Genomic DNA, 17,105 nt, shown 5'->3' with positions numbered 1-17,105 from the left:
TCAGCTAATAAAGGTAAGACCTCTCCCTACAAATCTCTCAGTCCTCTCTAAAATTCTTAGACTATCACTGATACAACTCCATACTTCATGTCTTTTCAACTAATATATTCCTCCCATTTCAAATAAAACCTAAATAAAGAATAGAAAATAAGCTACTCTTGTTGTGCTAATAGACCACATTCTGAGCTTGTTAACAATTTGGTATAAATTGAATCGCAGGAAAGTTATGTCAGAGTAAAAGAGGGGAATCTAGTGTTCTCAACCAGGCTTGAGCCAGCAAAGCCAGTAAATGCTGAAAATCTTATAAACGGCAAGGGTAGGTGAAAGGGTCAGCTTTAACTTTCTGATGTTAATTGGGACGTGTCTTTCATATTTAGTAATGGCAACTCACACCATTAAAGCAATGGGAAGAAGAGCAGTGCATTAGATACCTCGCCAGAGTCCATTGCTTTAGAGGGTAGAAAGCTGAGATCGACAGGAAAACATACAGTGTTATGTAAAAGCCGGGTATTTCCATTAATGCGTTTGCACCACCACAGATTTTTGAGTTTGGGAGACACTTTTCTTGTAAGTATTCATCTGGCTTTGAATGTAGCCAGACATATTCTGCTTCTCTGATTTCCTAATCTGCATCCAGTCATAAGAACTGCAGCAAAACCTGGCTCTAAATAGAAATATTTAAGAAAACATTGAATCTCTACCTCTGCTTAAAAAACTTCACTATATCTTAAGACATTTGTTTCTGCAGTGAGGGGACAGGGTTGTACAAGGCTGAACTCTCAGGTTCTCTCACTCACATCTATCTCCTTGTACATCAGATTATTTCTGCCAAGCTGGTTATATTTTTTTCCAAGCAAACCCTAACTATCAGGGAGGTCTAACACACTGTTCCTTTACCATCAGCTTTGTTTTCAAACATACAATGGTTTGGCATGACTCCAGTCACCACCAGGTGATTTTTGGCCCTTGCCCTTTTTATTATCTGGTATCTCTTAGGGAACCACAGATGAAACCAATAGAAAAGGAGTGAAAAAGAAAAAGCAGGAAAAAAGAAAAAGCTTCTCCTTTGCTTTCCTGGTAACATGACATCTTGCCCTCTTGCATTATATATTTTTGTCCAGCTGATGCTTTGTCCTAGTGGAATCATGGTTCTAGTATTAGCTCCAAATGGTAGGCAGGCATTTTCATTAAAAACAATTACTATTTCCAAACAGGAGCTGGTTCCTCAGTTCCAGCCATTCTTGCTGTAAAACGTTCAGCTGAGAGGAGCAGATTGTTCCTGCTGAAAATGAATGGAATCTGGCAGGAAAACCTCATGTTTTTCCAATCCTAGTTTTTTACAAAGAAAACACTGGGATCTTGTTGAAAAATTACAATTGTTTTGGTGGGCACATTATTTTTCTCAGTTGAACTGTTTCCAGCTATACGAGACAAGTTTTGTGCATACGTGTGTGTGTGTGAATATATATGTATATACCTACACATACACACAAGTTTTTGTATATAATTGCTATGTAGAAAATTATTAATAAGTCAAGGAAGAGTAAACACATTTTTGTTATTAAAAAGCATTTATGCAAATCGATTTTTTTAAACAGCTTCCACATTATGAACCTTCAAAAGAAAGTCAATGAGTAAAATACTATATCATAATAACAGCTAGCCTCATTTTTAGTACTAGGAGAAGAAAGAGGCCAAGGTGACTGAACTGTTTATCCCTTGGTTGTTCTCACTAACTTAAAAACATTGTCAGACTGAATTATTCTGATAAAAATATCAAAGGAGAGAAAACAGAAGACACTATTACATTCATGAAAGGAACAAGCTGCAGAGGTCCCCATATTGATCACCCATATGGATGCTGCCATTTGGTAGTAAGTGATTTTGTTTAGCTCAAACAGAAATAGATAATAGGTCAGGCTGACCTTGTGTCCATGTGGGAGTGGAAACACCTCCTTCTACTAGTTGCTTTTTTCCCTTCCATATGAAGCATTCATCCCAGAGCCAGCAGTGAGTGAGATGGGATGCTGGCGTGTGTTGTGCTTGCTGCATCTTGAGAGTTTAAGAGCACTCACCAGGCAAAGTTTAGCCCCTATATTAGCAACAATGCATTGCAACCTTCAAGTCCACCTCCTCTGTCAGGTCCTAACCCTCTGTGCCAACAAATGGGCTGGATCCAGACACTTTAGCTATGGCATCTCCATTCACAACCTTTAAGATGATCCAACTGCCTTGACCTGCACCTGACAATCAAACTCAAAATGGGGCAGGAAAGGGACAGCAACAAAACTTTCTCTACCAAAAATGTGCAGCAACCTAGCACAGTAGCATAGACCAGGCCAAAAGCTGATCACTGCAAGGATATGGTGCTCAGCCCTCTGATGCACTTTGATCACGGCTGCACAAATGTAACAAGTAATACAAACCCCCCTTGAATTTCCTGAGGCTGAGAAGTTGAGTCCCCAGTGAAGCCAACTGAAAGTCACTGATTTTCACTAGTCTTTTGGGTCACCTTTTCACCCAACGTCAGTAAGCGACAAAGGAAATTATAATGGAAAGGATGACAAGTATTACAGCAACTGCTCATTTTAAGAGTGATCACCTGATAGAAAAAGGAAAAATGAAAAGCATTTCCCTTTTCTGTTATCGCCCAGCTAATAGAATTTCTTGTCTCCCTTTCAGTTGTTCTTGCCCAGAATTTCATCATTATAATAATAAAATTAGATAAGTTTACAGCCAAAAAGAATCTCAAGAGATCTGCTGGCCCAGCGCCTTGCAGCTCCTTGTAACCTAGACCTTCCCTGATGGATAGCTGTTCAACTTGGACTTAGAAACCTTCACAGAAGAGTCCAAAACACCCCTTGTGAATTTGCTGTTTCAATCATTTGTCCTGGAAATTAGCCTGCAGATCTACCCACTCAGCACAAAAGCTACAAGAAAACGAAGTGTAGCATCACTTCTGCCCTCTCTGCCGTCTTCTGGCCTCAGCACACTGCTCTATCTGAGCCCTAAAACCACCCAGGGTGCACAGGGGTCAGCAGCTTCACACTGTAGGGCTGTGGCCCACTTACCGCTGTCCCAACCCTAAGATCCCAGCTGCCTTGCATTGCACAAGGGCCGCAGTTTCATTGCTTTAATAGGATACGGGACTTCACAATCAGAATTTGAATAGCACAAACTACTTGAACAAGTTCACTCTTCTTCTCATTTCTTAACATAATTTAAAATCAGACACTAAATTAGGTGTCAGCAGGCTTCCCACAAGGATCCAGCTGTTAAGTCTTTATTGCTGTGTTTGCTTTGAAGTCGAGAGGAAAAAAATTCTTGTTTGCCAACTTATAATTCAAAAAATGCCAGAAGAACCTTCTTGCAAACAAACAAGATGCAAAAGAAATGCTGGCACCGAAGTGGCACAGTCTGTGAATTATGGAGTTATGGAATCATTTTGAAAGTAAATTGTATGATACATAAATGTTCATAAAATTCTTTCTGTAAATAAGATTAGATTTCTGCCACAGACAGGGAGACACAGATCAGAGGTACCAAATGCTGTTTATGGTCAGCCATCAAGGACTGTTTACTTTGTACATAGGTATGCAGCATAAAACAAAAGAGGACATTCTAGTGTTGAAAAACTATATAACAAAAATGAGGGGAAACCTTCTCTTTTTGTAAAACACAGCTGAGCCCAAAGTCCTGCAACTCATACTGCACAACAAAACTATTTCTGTCACTTGCAAATGAAGAAGCCTGCCTTTGTCAGCCATTTGCACATGTAAGAGATCCAGAGAGTGTATTGCTCAAATGAGTCCGTCATTTTCTTGTGAACTAAAGCTCTGATCACTGCTGAAGGAGTCCTTTTGTGTTGTTCCAGCAATTTCTTTATATTTTCTATTTGTTTTTGTTTCATCTGATTTATACCATTCTCCAATGATTTAGTCCAGCAGCATGTATTTTACAGCAAACCAAAATATGGCAGGGGCACTAAAATGGCAGACACCAGATACCAACCCATCAGTTCAGTTACATGCACTAGAGCATTCACCAGCACCTGAACCCATACCTGAACTCAGCTATGCCCACTAGGGCCTTGCACTTACATGTGGAAAACACCTCATTGTAAGTGCTGTTTATGTTTTCATTGCGTGTACATAATCATACACACACATTTTTCTGTGAGCACCTTGTAGGCTTGAGGACGGCTTTTAAATGTAAATGCGGAAAGCCATATTGCAGTTTGCCATTTGAAATGTCCTTTTGGAGCACTACCAAAAACAAGCAGAAAACAAAAGCTACATTAAAGTAGAAAGAGCCTGATGTGGCTGTTGCAACTCAGCTGTTGTGAGGTACCTCCCACCCTCTGAAGGTGTGCTGAGCCCACATCACAAGAATATATCACTGGCTGACTCCCTGCCCCACCAGCAGACCTCACACCACAGCCCGAGAGCCTCAACCTGTGGCAGCAACTCTGTGGGAACACCAGGACCAGCAGAGAAGAAACATAAGGAAAAGCTTTTCCAGCACGAATATAAGACCCAGAGATCAAAGTGCTTCACCCAGCCTTAGGAAGAAGATTTGGTTCAGGCAAGCTGTCAAATTCCATATAGCCCTCTATCCTTGTAAGGTTCTTCCTGAGAGTAATTCAAGCACTGTATCTCCATGCGCACACAGCTCTGGTAGGTAGTGCCCTTCAGCCATATCAAGCACACGAAGGAGCCACGAGGTGGTGGTACTCTTGTGATGACCTAAACTGTGGGCACATGTCCTTTTCCTGACCCAGAGTTTAACACTCACAGCCAATTCTGCACCTCCTGGTTTTTTTACTTTATCTTGATCTGTGGGCTACGCAGCATGTGTGAGCACTCCCCAATTCACTCCAGGTCAAATATCCCAGCTGAAACCACATTTTCCAGTTGTATACACTAATCTGGTTAATTTTCCCTTAAACAATTTAAAGAGTCAGGAAGCAATAACCTCTAGAAGGAGGGCAGTAATTTCTTCTATTGGCACATCTGGATTCAGAGGGCGAGAAACCCTCTTTGGCATTAAAGGTGAAGGATCTGCATCCATAAAGGCAAAAGATCTGCAAATCCATGGACCTCTTCCATTCCCTGAGTGGAAGCCTGAGTTGTTTTCCTGCAAGATATCTACAACTCTAAGCTCGAATGGAAATCAGACATCACCAGTCCTGACCCCATTGAAGTCAAAGGCAGGTTTGTCATTGACTTTAACGAAACTAGGATTACCCTAGGGTAAGGGGCATTGTGTTTTTCAGCAGTCACCCATGTGGAAATTTTGCTTAGATGACTGACTGCCTGGAAGGTAGCAGTGCTAGGCCACAAAATACCAGAAATGTTGTGTTAACCCACATACTCCAGCACTTGAAACTGCAGATATCGGAGTACACTCTTGTCCTCTAGAAAGAGTATGTTCCTATACCCTTGGCTTCTTTACTCTACCTGAAGCTGGTTATGCACCTGATGTACCGAACCTGTTGTTCAGCTGAGCTACTGGGTCTGACTGTTTATCAGGACACATCAGAGAGGTTTTATGTTCTCACATTATAAATAATGTGACAGACCTTGAAAATATAATATGTCTTTTTATAGCTACTGTATGCATTGTGAATGAAAACAACTCCTGAAACTAGAGTTGAAAATAGGCTATTACATTCATGCTTCACTCAAATTCTGATAAAAAATCCACTTATAATGTATGTTCAGAGCCTAGGGAAATGGATAAAAATATAGGAAGCAGGAAGCTAAAAAAGAATCCAAAAGCATGTCTAGGAAACTCCTAAACTAATTTCAGGAATTCATCTTGTACTTAGGCTGAATACTTTTCTGAGCTCAAAAGAACCAATATACATATGCAAAGGTATTTCAGAAATGCATCTCTTAGCTGTGAGTCTGAACCAAAGTTCTTGTTATTACAGAAATGCAACAAAACTCCTTGGCAAGATTGCTTGCGCACTGGCTTTTCAGTACAAGGAGTCCCACACTTGGTAACAGATGCATATAAACTTGTACATATGCAGATTTGGTTTGGTATTAAAACTGCCATGAAAATGCATACCGTGTAAAGTTAAAGACCACATTGCAGTACAATAAACCTTGTGCTTAGCCGAGTTGTTTTATATGCTCTAATTAGAGAGGGCCTCACAAATATAAAAAATAAAAATCAGAGATGGAAGCAAAGCATCAGAAAATGCAGAAGGGTTGTAAAAAAGGAGGAAAGACAGACAGAGAAATCAAAATTTCAGGCTTTGCATCTTGGGCTTCTTTCTAGTTCAGCAGCATGCACAACAGCTTCCACAAGGTGGGTTGCTTCTTTCAGTTTCTTCAGCCTAGAAATTAAAGCAGGAGAAAGGGTGCCTCACAAAAATTTCACCACTTCCTGCTTCTCCCATCTGCAATGTGCTCATTCAGAGCACTTCTGTGCTTCCACTTTTGGGCCAAGCCACAACAAGGTAGTTCAGCCACCTAAAAAATTAAATCTATCATAGCAGCTAGAGGTGAGCAGCCCTCTCTGCATAAGATGTAATAGATGCTAAATTTTATGGTTCTGAAGTGAGTAAAAAAGGAGTTTGGGAATAGAAAATGAGTCAACCTTCTTTGCTGCATCTGCCTGCAGGCACTGGTCTGAACGGCAGAGTTTATGGCTGTGACTGGCCCTGTGCAGTCTGTGCAAAAAGGAAGAGAAACTTTCCCCAGCTACACACAGGCCAGTCACAGTCTTGCCCAGTGGAGCTATCATAGGCGCCAACTATACCAGCACCTTGCGCTTCTCTAGCATGATCCGTCAATGGGTCTCAGAGAGCATTAGAGTTCCCAGAGAATGAAGGGATGGAGAATGACTCAATGCATTTTCAAATGGCAAAGCGTTATTTTCATTTTACAGGTGTGAGGCTGAGGCTAAAGGAACCTGAGTGACTTTGGCCTGCACAACAGGGCCAGAAGTAACCTCAAATTTCCTGAACACCATTCAGGGCCACTTGGCTCCTTCACTTTCCTCAGCCCTGCAAAGAATTTTTCCATCACTACGCAAATCAGGGAAGGTACTCTCATACATCCCTATCCCTACTTACAAACTGCCTCTCTTCGAAGTATATTTTATTTCCAACCTCCCTCTTTAGCTGCCAAAGAGCTTTCTACCTCAGTGCTAGCACCTTACAGAGCAACCACAAAATCCTGCAGTACAGCAGAGCAGAGGTTATATGGCCAAGACAACTGCTATTTTCATCAATTCTTCAGCAAACCAGCTGATCGTAAAAGCTATTCTTGACTAGCCTGCCTTTGTAACATCAGTCGCCAGGAGAACACAGCACATACTATTGGCTGTGGCCCTCACTAAAAATACACTACATTCTTGCACAACAACAAAAGCTCCCACTAGGGCCAACGGACAGCAGACTAAAAACAGTAACCAAAGGCTTTAAATTGCACAAATTACAAAGGTAGAAGAACTGAAAGCAGCATGCCACTAAAAGCCATCTGCCATCTTGGCCCGCCCATGTGTCCCTTCTCCCCAGCAGTGTTTTATATTAGTAATGATGTCTCTGTATTATGTATGACAGAGACTCTGCTGCTTTGAGCAAGCAATAATATAGATGCTCCTTCAGTCTGGTGCTTTGCATATACACACTAGCTGGGGGAGCAGAAGATCTGCCTTCCAGTCTCTCTCTCTGGATATAGTTCAGTTGGAAGGCAATATTCACATGCATATATTCTCCAAATCACATGTACATGCTGTATTATCAGGACTCCTATGCACATTAATAATACACAAAAATACAGAGAAATAAGCATGGATTCAGCCATGATGTGAATTAGATGAGATAAGAATGGACAATGTAGAAATACAGGAAGAAAATCAGCAAATGGTTAGTCTGATTATGGGCCTGTTTCCAGGATATAAAAAAATGTTTTGAGGGTTTTTTTATAAGTTACTTTTATTAGTAGGTTAATGACTTTACCTGTCACTGAAGCTGTCACTTATAAGGATCTTTGAAGTGAAGTCTCAGAAGAGTTTTGAAGGAAGAGGAAGATGAAGCCAGCCATTGGGATAGCCTGAAAGAAGCTGCAGAGGTGGACGTGGAGACAAAGCTGGGGAACAGCAGTTCTGCACAGAGAAATACTTGATATAACTCTCAATGGTCAAGCGCAGGTACAAGAAACAGTCTTCCCAGGTTAACACACCCTGTGAAGAAAAAAAAAAAAAAGAAAGAGAGAATTTTTTAGCCCAGGAAAGGCAACATACTGATCTGGAAAAACCACTTTCACTACCTGAGCTAACAGGCTAACTCAGGTGTCTTCATGCAGCCCTGCAAATAACACCCGAGCCAAAAGCTTGTACTGAGAAAAGAGAATGACCAGGGATCAGAGAAAAGACAGACGAAAAGGTGAGAACAACACATGTGAATAGACAGACCATATTATGAATCAGAGAAAAGAGCTTATCAGGAGCTGGTTCAAGTGAAATGACTACTTTTGCAGCTAAGTTCGGAAACCACTGGAAGGAAATGAAGTGGGGTATTGGAAAGTTGGTGGAAAAATTTGTTCGCTAATTATACAAGTTCATTTATTCAGAGCATTTTGCAAAATACTCTGCGCAACCCACTTTCGGCTGATACACATTGAAAGTATGCGAATACAAAACAGTTTAGCTAGGGTTCAGTGAGTGTTCTCACAATTTACAGTTCTTGCAGCACTCCATTACCACATAACTACAGTTAGTTAGCTGACCTCCGACTATCTGCTCCTAGAGATCTCCCCCTGCTCCAGTTACTTCCTCAGCTTTCCCTGGGGCACTTGCCCTGACAGGCATCTGAGTAACTGGGAGGTTGTGTAAGGGACGTCCCATCACCACAGTTCAGCCCTCCTCAGGAGACAGATTGAAGGCACAGGATATAAGAGGAGATAGCCAGGGTGAAGGCAGGGAGGATTGAAGAGGTGCATAGCACACAGAAAAGGTGAAAAGATATAAAAGCAAAGGAAGGAGGAGACAAGGAAGCCACGCAGAGAGAAAGATGGAGGGAAAGAAACTAGCAGAGAAGGAGGAAAACAGAAAACCAAAGCCTGACAGGTAAGTCGGATGTAACTGTGGATAACTGGCAGGTTAGGGAAGAACAAAGTCTGCAAATAACAGGAGGAAGAAATGGCCCCATGGAATAGTTCAGCCCCTGAGGAACAGGGGAGTAGAATGAGCTGTCCAGGTTCAGAAAGATAACAGCAAAGGATATGTAGTAAACGTATTTTTCTTTCTCCCTGTTAGAGCATTTATCACTGTTAGACTAGACAGGTGATAGCACATGAGAATCATTCCACAGCTGAGTTGCGGATCCCAAGCCAACAGAGGATGTTATATATTAGCAGACATTCTGATTTTCAGAGGTCCTGAGCTCCCCATCATAAGTCTCACAGCTATTGAAGGCAGCTGCTTTCCCCTGAAAACCTGTCCTGCAACACTGCATCTGAAAGTTATTTTGCTGGACTTTTACTCATGCTTTGGATGTATCAGGCCTCACTTCAGAGGACTGCTGGACAAGAACAGCTATTTGGCTAGCACACAGTATGAGAATAAGGAGAGGTGAATCTGTTCTTGAAGGTTTCATGTATTCTCCCAGGCAAGCTGCTCAACTGTGTTGTGCCTCATACATGTGAAATGAGAACATCTGATTCCATAATTCCCAGGAATATTGGCCTGGGTGTATCACATGCAATGAGATCCTCAGAAGAAAGGACTAATTTTAAGTCCAGAGAGTTGACATTTACTTGATTTTTCCCAATCTGCTGTTTCTTAGAACTCCAAATCTAAAGGGATGGGATGGTGCAGGCAACTGGTGATATCATTGTCATAATAGCGACATCATGGCACAGACAGCCCCAGCTCATAAGGCAGTAGGAAGCACAGGAGTTGGTATATAAAAAAGGACTGGCAGCACAATGCAGTGTGTGGATGCCAGATTCATTGCTCACTAAAAGCTGCATTTTCAAATCCAGCATTTGCCTCATGTCTGAATTTAAGCTGACTCTTATAGGGAAAAAAAAATACTAAAAAAGAATTCTAAGCCTGAGACTTTGTGTTGCTTTTGATTCTTGCAGCACAAGGAGGAAAGCAGGGTTTCTGTACTGAAATACCATTGAAGTGTTTGTCTGAACTGAGCTTTCCCTTGGCATTCTGGCTGCTCCTGCCTTTGTAAAAACTATCAGGCAAGGGCTTGGTTCTTTGTGAGAGATTTAACGAAGCTGCAGACATCCATTTTAGCCAGTGATTTCATCTGTTTTTCCTCCAAGACTGCCCAGCTAAAGAGTTATCATCAGAATTTTTCTCATTGCAACTGCTAATGTCACTGGTTGGTACCAACCTACTATTCACTTCTTCCAGCCCCTCCCCACACTTGCAATCATCAAAAAGTTCAGACGTTGATCAGAAAAAATAGTATAACTAAAAACTAGTAGAGAAAATAAAAACTCGAGCTACTCTTCAGGGATCTGAACACATTCTGCTTCACACTGAAGCTATTTAAGAGAGAACCTACAGGCTACATCCCGACTTCTGGGGATGCTGAGATTCATACTCATGGTTTGGCCTCATTTTCAGCCAGGATGGCACAACTACAGGACAGAAGAAGAATTGCCTAAGGATCCAATTACAGGACTGAGAGCCAGGAAACCATGAACATCCACATTATCACCATAATTTTCCCTTGTAAATCACTTAATTTCAATGCTTCCTCATTCCTCTGTCTGTATGAAGACAGACTTGCCTACTCTTAAGTAAGTCTCAAAGTTACTGGCAGAGAAATCCTTAGTGCAAATTTGATTCTTGAGCACTTGTCAGGAGTTCAATATGTAAAGTACTGAGATGAAAAAGAGAAATTTCAGGCAAAAGGTGTTTGAAGATGTTTCAGAGCCGGGAAGTCCTTCTCTTACCAGCTTGAGATTTATGTTCTTATATGTATTGCTGGACCAAAGCTGGAAGCACTTCCTTTCTGCCATTTGGGCATGCAAAAAGGTTTCATGGAAAATTGTTCACTCAACAGTCAAAACATACTTTTGGCACCGAGAAACATAAGAAATGTTTAGTGAAAAAGTCCTAAGAAACAGAAATATTTCACTTCTTTACATAGGGCTTTATTTCTGACCAGAAAAACTAAATGAGGCTCAACATTGGACAATACACTCTTATTCTTTAACTCTCATGGGGTATTACAAAAAGTTAATGCATGGGCTGTGATATTAAAGGCTGTGTAAGCTTAATTTGAGATCGAAAATTTACAGAATAAAACAAAAACGAAGAAGATGAATAAAAAAAAAAAAAGGAAGCTTGTCAACCACCATCTATTTTCATCTAGTCAAAGACTGGCCCAAGAGATGTGAACTTTACCTGATGTACTCAGTGTAGAATGACTGAACTGGTAATCAAAATAAGTAAAAAGTAGGGGGAATCTATAGAAATTCATAATAAAATAAAATTATTTGGCAACATTCATCGCTTTTTTAAGGATATGTTACAAAGTGACTTTGCTTGATGTAAGGTACAGTTATAAGCAGATATTTGAACAATATAAAAACATGGATCATCAATCCACCAGCATCAGAGACATCATGATTTACTTAAATCAGTTGCACTGCCAAAAGATGTGTCTTCAAAATTCAGAATGATTAGGTGCTGTCCATACGCAACAGGAGTAGCCAGCTGCATTTTCATTAAGATCCCTAAATGAAGCGGGAAGATCAAGATGATGATGCTGGAAATTGTGTACAGCTGATTTAAATCCTAGTAGTATTTGCTTAGGAGTGAAAATAATTGTAGAAGTCAATTTGAAACTAATGGAGAGCTTGTTTCAAAAATTTAGTTTTCATCATGTAATGTTAAATTTGCTAAGATACAGTCCAAGTGTGAAATACTAGTGGGATGTAAAAATACCCCTTGCGCATTTGGAGAGGGATCCATCTTACATCAATGCAATGTAAACAAATATAAAACACGTAACAGTGCAGATCTCTTGCTTATTTAAATGAGCTGTATTCCAAACACAGAGAGGTAGTTAATAATTCTGTAAAGATAGCCTAGAGAAGCAACAGAATTAAACTCCAAAACAAGATATACTCATCACTTATTGGAGAAATGTTTGCTGAAAATAAAAGACTGGTTTCTCCAGCAGTGTTGGAAAAAGACACAGGCATTAAAATAAAAAGCAATATTCAATGTGATGAAAAATGTAAACAAAAAGCAAGAGATTATGTTCTAGCCTGAGATGAAGTGTTTAGACAACAGACAAAATAGCACTTTGTGGTACACGTAATTCCTCCCGAAAAGCACAAGCAGAATGTGAGGTTATGAAATCCCCCCAGAAATATGGAAAGGCTAACAGGAGACATTGCTGAGCATAATAAAGTATTTGCAGTAATCACTATTCTTAGAGCATAGATGTCCAGAAAGAGTCCAAAACATTCCCAATTTATTGGGGATAACACCTCTTATTTTCTAGGCCTTCAGAGGACCCCTAGTAGCTGCTACCTCAGCCAAACTCATATAAAATGATTAAAGAAAGTGAAAAATTCTGCCTCAGTATCTTGAGAAAGAAAAGGTGAAAAATGTGAAAACATTGGGGTTTTTCCTAATGGCTCCATAGAAGACTGAGGGAATGATGGATCAGTAAACCTGACCTCTACAGCGGGTAAATTACTAGAAACCAAAATAAAGAATACACCTGTATATAAATACAAATAAATATAAATAAATATAAATAAATATAAATAAAGTATACACATGTAAATATGATATGCTGGAGAAGGATCCAACAGTTTCTGCAAAAAGAAGTCATGTCTCACAAATTTGTTAAAGCATTCAGTCAATATCAATAAGCATATGGCCTAGGACGCACCTGGTCAATACAGTGTGAACATCTCTGCTTGCAATGAAGCCAAGCATTCCCAGAATAAGAAGAAATTAGTAGCAGGAAACAAACCGTACAATTAGTTTTCCCAATGGAAAAAGGTTTCAAATATATTGTGCACTATATTCATAAACAACCTGGGAAAGCAGTACAAGTGAGGTGACAAAGTTTGCTGATGATACAGCATTGCTCAGAACAGTCAAAACTGAAGGTAATTGTGAAGAGCTGCAGAAGGATGTCTTGAACTAAGATGAAACTCAGTGGTGGCGAATGTCAACTAATGCATGTGGGGAAAAATAACACTAGCTATAGGTACACGATGATCAGCACTGCTCAGGAGAGAAATCTTGGAGTCACTTTGAATAATTAGAAAAGGTCACCTCAGTGTTCAGCTGCTGTCAGAAATGCCCAGAGGGGCTTTTAGGAACTGCTAGGAAAGAAGATGAGAGAAAAACACAATGAAAAAAAAAACATTATCATTTTGCAGGATAAATCCACAATGTACCTGCATCTTGAATACTCCTAGTCTCTATCTCAGAGCACAGAATGCAGAGAAATGTTATAAAGAGGAGTGGAAAACTGACCATAGGCACAGAAGAGCTTTTTTTGCAGTGAAGAACAAGACTGTAACTCGTCAGACTGGAAAAAAGACAGCAAAAGAGGGATTTAATAGAGTTTACAAAAGCATGAATGGTATTAAGAACATGAACAGGGAATTATTATGTTAATACACAGAGCTGGAGGCACTCAATGAAATTATCAGGTAGAAAAATCAAAAAAAACCAAAAGGAAATTCTTCTTCAGGCAACACAATTAAATTGTGGTATTTGCTGTCACAGGATGTTAGAATCATAGAACCATAGAATCATTAAGGTTGGAAAAGACCTCTAAGATCATCGAGTCCAACTGTCAACCCAACACCACCATGCCCACTAAACCATGTCCCTAAGTGCCTCATCTACAGGACTTTTAAATACTTCCAGGGATGGTGACTCAACCACTTCCCTGGGCAGCCTGTTCCAAGGCCTGACCACTCTTTCAGTAAAGAAATTTCTCCTAATGTCCAACCTAAACCTCCCTTGGCGCAACTTGAGGCCATTTCCTCTCGTCCTATCGCTAGTTACTTGGGAGAAGAGACCAACACCCACCTCACTACAACCTCCTTCCAGGTACTTGTAGAGCGCAATGAGGTCTCCCCTCAGCCTCCTCTTCTCCAGGCTAAACAACCCCAGTTCCCTCAGCCGCTCCTCATAAGGCTTGTGCTCCAGGCCCTTCACCAGCTTCGTTGCCCTGCTCTGGACACGCTCCAGCACCTCCATGTCCTTCTTGTAGTGAGGGGCCCAAAACTGAACACAGTAGTCGAGGTGTGGCCTCACCAGTGCCAAGTACAGGGGCACGATCACCTCCCTGCTCCTGCTGGCCACACTATTTCTGATACAGGCCGGGATGCCATTGGCCTTGTTGGCCACCTGGGCACACTGCCAGCTCATGTTCAGCCGGCTGTCAATCAACACCCCCAGGTCCTTTTCCCTCGGGCAAATCCAGAAGTATAAATGGGTTCCGTTGTGAAATCCAGAAGTATAAATGGCTTCAAAAAGGGATTAGACAAATTAACCCTGAAATAAGTCTATCGGGGACTATTAAATCCAATGCAGCCAGCAGTTCAGAAAGTTTCTGAAGTGCTGACTGCTGAAAGATTGGAGGGTAAATCTTTGGGGTGCCTCTTTGAGATTTCAGAAGGTGATGCTGTTATTGCTTTATATTATGGTTGCTCCTTGAAGGTCACAAGAAGATGGGGCTTATCTATTATGCTAAGCATGTACTCACATAACAGAGAGATGTTCTCTGCCCTCAAAAATATATGCTCTGCATGCTAATTACTGGTACCAAAGCTCTAAAAGTCAGGATACTCAGCTCCAACTTGCTGCTGAATCTGAGAAAGCGTAACTCTGGATTTACATACGCTTTGTACCCCAAATTTCTCCATTTACACTGAGGCAGTTACAATGGACGACCACAAACTTCAAATTAGTTGAAAGGTTAGAATGAGCAGAGTCTAAAAAGGGAAGGGGCTTATATTTTGCCAACATTTTTTAAGCTCTGCCTTTAAAATATAAATAAAGCACTACTCATAGGAAACTTCCCGTGCCTACTAAGACAGTCTAACATCATCAGCCTTAACTCTAAGTGGCTTATTTTAAGAAATAAGAGAAAAGATCAACCCATAGGAATGCTTCACACCACAACAAAATCTGAAGCAGCAAATCTGTAGTTCAACAGTGTGAATGAAGGAATCAGCTCAGGTCAGGACTGGTTGATGCTGAGTGCCCCATGTTTTAGTACATAGTGCACAAAGTGGACTGAACTGTGGTAATACCACGGTAAGGATGCTATGAAGTGCCTTATATGCTACTTCTGTTACGCATACAAAAACCATGGAAAGCCAAAAGCTATCAGTTCAGAGAGCAGGATCTGAGCTGAGCAGCTTCCAGCAGTGACGCTTCCACTCATCATCAGCTAACACTGGACAGGCTTCATTGAGCGTAGGGATTTTCTCTCAATGACTACACCTGAGTGAAGGCAGTGCTGCTAAGGATAGGAGCAGGCACTCTTTTTCCAGAGAGATATTGGAGCCAAGTTTGACTGTACCCCAGGCTGTAGGACTACAGGCGCTTGCTGACACAGGGCTGCAGGCATGATTTGATGCAAGGAGAATGGGGAAGCAGCCTGGTATTGGGACCTTTCTTGTTGGCAGCTTGCCATGGGAGGTAGGGCACCCGCAGAAGTTAAAGTTGACATGAGTGCCTGTTTCACTTGTCATTCACAGGTACAGTTGCTGCACATCCCCCGAGATGCTCTGTTCCCTTCTCCCAGGGAGGATTTTCTGGTTTTGTAGCCAGGAGTAAGACCATCAGCGTGTTTCAAACAGACCACAGGTACGCATGGAGAAATAAGCAACTTAGGAACTGATTTGAAAGGAATGTAAACAGTGTAAGCTACTTAGCGACAGATGGGGAAGTAAAAGAAGAGGACTCTTGCTTTCTGTCACCTCTTGCCCTCCCCTGTTAATCGTTTCCCATGCACATCATCCTCTAACTTCCTTGCTCAGTATCTGATATCACTTCTGCCTTACTGGCAGATAAACTCTCACCACCTTAGATTCCCCAGGGTGGATTCCAACTTATGACCTGGAAAAAAAGGTTTCTAAGCCTGTTAAAAATGCCCTAAGCTACTTTGCCCTTCCTCTATTTAATTTGTCTGCACTGCAGGCCAATACTCGTTCTATTCCCAAACGTGTAAATCATTAAAGGCAACAAACAAATAAATCGTGATAGAAGACAAAGGAGAAATCAAAATCTTTTTTCAGTCTCAGGACCATTTCCATTTTCAAGAGAAACTTGAAGTCACATGGATAAAAGCAATGTTTTGAGAGAAATTGCATCTGATGCAAAGCATGAGCAATGAGCAGAGAGCTTGTATTGCCATGCTGCCCTTCATTCCCTGTCAGCACAGACTGTCTCATAAGCAAAAAACTCAATTTCCCTTCCACTGATGTGCCGTTGCTGCTGGGGTGGACCACATACGGGCCTCACAGTTGTCTGCAACAGCACTAGAGAATGGTTTTGGTACAAAATGTGAGGAATATCCATTCAGATTGCAATTACTCTACATTGGCTTGGCCCGAAACATACTTGACATCTGTCAAAAATGCCACAGGGTCTATAATAATGACCAACAGCACCTTGAGTCTTACCAAAAGAAAAGTCCAAGGTGTGCTGTGAGAAGGAAACCAAAGAAGATGAGTTTCCTCCATGGGAGGAAGCTGTGTCCTGCAGTCCTGCATTACCTGCCACTCTGTGATTCAGCTGGCACCTCTGTAGCTGCACCGCAGCTCCCTCTTTTAGTCTGCTTCCTCGTTTACCTCAGATCCCACATACCAGAGACCCCCTTTCCAACTCTCTCAAATATGAGCGAATGGGAAGTACCTGTACATCTTTCTTGTGCATAAACAGAGCATTTCAAAAGTATTCATACAGGACCAATTTAGGAATATTCACAATATAGATTTGAAGTATGGGTATAGGTATTATCATGCATTTTTCAATAGCTTCATCTGGACAATCATTGCAAGCACCTGAAGGTTTTGGTTGGCAATTTCAGAGTTGTATATTAGCGTTTTGGAAGCGTACAGCCAAATCAC

The 17,105-nt window shown here is 41.2% G+C and overlaps 1 long non-coding RNA gene across 1 annotated transcript in view; it reads right to left on the bottom strand.

Annotated features, from left to right (window-relative positions):
• Positions 1 to 7,447: 7,447 nt before the first annotated feature.
• LOC142080885 (uncharacterized) overlaps positions 7,448 to 17,105 on the bottom strand; it is a 49,342-nt gene continuing 39,684 nt past the window's right edge. The window contains exon 8 of the long non-coding RNA XR_012673152.1: positions 7,448 to 8,199. This is a non-coding gene — a long non-coding RNA (uncharacterized LOC142080885). The remainder of the gene's footprint in view (positions 8,200 to 17,105) is intronic.

Source organism: Calonectris borealis, chromosome 3 (assembly GCF_964195595.1).
Source record: "Calonectris borealis chromosome 3, bCalBor7.hap1.2, whole genome shotgun sequence".
NCBI lineage: Eukaryota > Metazoa > Chordata > Aves > Procellariiformes > Procellariidae > Calonectris > Calonectris borealis.
Note: the sequence above shows the minus strand (reverse complement) of the source record. Positions and strands in the feature narration are given on the sequence as shown.